The following is a 3,354-nucleotide window of genomic DNA, read 5'->3' on the forward strand; positions in this document are numbered from 1 at the left end:
CGAACGCATGCCTGACAAACACTTCCGTTCTACATGCAAATAAGCTAGAATGAATATCTTTTAGATATCTAATATAGGGGACCGAGTCCGAGATATTAGAGTCTTCGTGGTATAAGTTAGAACCCATGGACGGCCATTCTTGAGATCCGGAAAGTCTAAACCTTGTCTGTGGTATTCCGAGTAGGATCTGGGAAGGGATGGCTGTGACGAGCTTCAAACTCGCGAGTGCTGGGCGTAGTGACAGACGCAAAAGGATAGTAAATCCTATTCTAGTATGATCGAGAACTGACAGATGATTAGCCATGCAGTGACAGTGCATTGGACCATTTTCATAGAGAGGACGGGATGTAGCCATTGACAACGGTGATGCCCAATATACAGCTTGCCATGGAAGGGAGTATGAATGATTGGATGAAGACAGTAGGAAAGCAGAGGTTCAGGAAGAACAAAAGCATCTCTATACGCTTATCTAAAATTCTCACCAATGAATTACATAAGTATCTCTATCTTTAGTTTATATTTTAATTATGTTTTTATTATCAATTCACCATAACCATTTGAATCTGCCTGACTGAGATTTACAAGGTGACCATAGCTTGCTTCAGGCCGACAATCTCCGTGAGATCGACCCTTACTCACGTAAGGTTTATTACTTGGACGACCCAGTGCACTTGCTGGTTAGTTGTGCGAAGTTATGACAAAGTGTGATTCACGTTTGAGAGCACCAAGTCTTTGGCGCCATTGTTGATGATCGCAATTTCGTGCACCAAGTTTTTGGCGCCATTGCCGGGGACTGTTCGAGTTTGGACAACTGACGGTTCATCTTGTTGCTCAGATTAGGTAATTTTATTTTAATTTTAAGCTTTTTGTTTTTATTACTCTTATTTTTGAAAAAAATAAAAATAAATATTTTCAAAAATATATTTTTTCTTCAGAATTTTTAAGAATGAATTCTAGTGTTTCATGATGATTTGTTGAATCCTGGCTGGCTGTAAGCCATGTCTAATTTTTTGGACCGGGGTTTCAACTTATCATCACAAGAGCTTGTTGATCTTCACCCATTTGGCAGTTACACACATAGTTGTTGTATACATGGGAGGTAGGCAATATCTGCTGAAGCTTGGCTGGCCATTGGTCACGTCTAGTATTTTGGACCGGAGCTTTCACTGAAAGCTTGGCTGGCTGGTGAGCCATGTCTAATTCCTGGACTGGAGCTTTAGACTAACATTGCAAGATTCCTGGAATTCCTATTAAAAATTTTGAAATCCTTATTTTCTTTTTCAAAATAATTTTCGAAAAATCCAAAAATTTTTAATAAAATCATAAAAATAAAAAAAAAATAATTTGATGTTTCTTACTTGAATCTAGTGTCAAGTCATAAGTTTGGTGTCAATTGCATGTTTATCTCTTTCTTACATTTTTCGAAAATTCATGCATTGCATTCTTCATGATCTTCAAGTTGTTCTTGGTAAGTCTTCTTGTTTGATCTTCATATTTTCTTGATTTGTGTCTTTTCTTGTTTTTCATATGTATTTTCAATTTGTTAGTGTCTAAAGTTTGAAAATTTCAAAGTTTGGTGTCTTGCATATTTTTCTTTTCTAAAAAATTTTCAAAAATAAGTTCTTGGTGTTTATCTTGACATTCAAAGTGTTCTTGGTGTTCATCTTGACATTCATAGTGTTCTTGCATGCATCATTTGTTTTGATCCAAAATTTTCATGCATTGAGTCTTTTTGATGTTTTTCTCTTTCCTTGTTAAAATTCAAAAATCAAAAAAATATCTTTCCCTTATTTTCTCATAAATTTTCGAAAATTTGAGTTGACTTTTTCAAAACTTTTTAAAATTTAGTTGTTTATTATGAGTCAAATCAAATTTTCAATTTAAAAATTCTATCTTTTTCAAAAATCAAATCTTTTTCATTTTTTCTTTCATATTTTCGAAAACTTTATGATTGATTTTCAAAATCTTTTTCTTATTTCTAATTCATATTTTTGAAATTAATGCTAACAATTAATGTGATCGATTCAAAATTTTTAAGTTTGTTACTTGCCTAGTAAGAAAGGTTCAATCTTTAAACTCTAGAATCATATCTTTTTAGTTTCTTGTTAGTCAAGTAATCAACTTTAATTTTCAAAATCAAATCTTTTTAAATTTTTTTTCAAATCTTTTTCAAAATAAATTTCAATCACATCTTTTTCAAAATCAATTTCAAAATCTTTTCTAACTTCTTATCTTTTCAAAATTGATTTTCAAATCTTTTTCAACTAACCACTTAACTTTTTGATTGATTTTAAAAGTTCTATTTCAATCATATCTTTTTCAAAACTATCTAACTAATTCTCTCTTTAATTTTCGAAAATCACCTTCCTCTTTTTCAAAATTCCTTTTTAACTAACTAATTGTTTTAAATTTCAATTTAAATTATTTTCATTTTTCCTTCTTATTTTCAAATTCTAACTTTGATTTTAAATTAAAAACAAAAATATTTTTATTTTATCTAATTTTCGAAAATTCTTCTCCCCCATCTCCTTCTAATTATCTATTTATTCACTAACACTCCTCTTTATCTAAGAATTCGAACCCACTCCTCACCCTTGTGTTTGGATTCTCATCTTTTCCTTCTTCTATTCTTATCTTCTTCTACTCACGTAAAAGAATCTCTATACTGTGACATAGAGGATTCCATATTTTCTTTTATGTTTTCTTCTTTTCCATAGGAGCAGGAACAAGGATAAGAACATTCTTGTTGAAGCTGATCCTGAACCTGAAAGGACTATGAAGAGGAAGCTAAGGGAAGCTAAAGCACAACTCTCTGGAGAAAATCTGACAGAAATTTTCGAAAAAGAAGGAGACATGGCCGAAAATAATAACAATGCAAGGAAGATGCTTGGTGACTTTACTGCACCAAATTCCAATTTACATGGAAGAAGCATCTCAATCCCTGCCATTGGAGCAAACAATTTTGAGCTTAAACCTGAACTAGTTTCTCTGATGCAATAGAACTGCAAGTTTCATGGACTTCCATCTGAAGATCTTTTTCAGTTCTTAACTGAATTCTTGCAGATCTATGATATTGTTAAGACCAATGGGGTTGATCCTGAGGTCAACAGGCTTATGCTTTTTCCGTTTGCTGTAAGAGACAGAGCTAGAGTATGGTTGGACTCTCAACCTAAAGATAGCCTGAACTCTTGGGACAAGCTGGTCACGGCTTTCTTAGCCAAGTTCTTTCCTCCTCAAAAGCTTAGTAAGCTTAGAGTGGATGTTCAAACCTTCAAACAGAAAGAAGGTGAGTCCCTCTATGAAGCTTGGGAGAGATACAAGGAACTGACCAAAAAGTGTCTTTCTGACATGCTT

General features: G+C 33.2%; 1 non-coding gene across 1 annotated transcript; it reads right to left on the bottom strand.

Moving 5' to 3' along the window:
- Nucleotides 1–3,246: 3,246 nt before the first annotated feature.
- LOC148562592 (small nucleolar RNA R71) lies at nucleotides 3,247–3,354 on the bottom strand. Its single transcript, XR_015887018.1, has one exon. It is a non-coding gene; the product is annotated as a small nucleolar RNA R71 (small nucleolar RNA).

The sequence above is a fragment of the Arachis ipaensis genome, chromosome B6 (assembly GCF_059453495.1).
Source record: "Arachis ipaensis isolate K30076 ecotype BB chromosome B6, ASM5945349v1, whole genome shotgun sequence".
NCBI classification, from domain to species: Eukaryota; Viridiplantae; Streptophyta; class Magnoliopsida; order Fabales; family Fabaceae; genus Arachis; species Arachis ipaensis.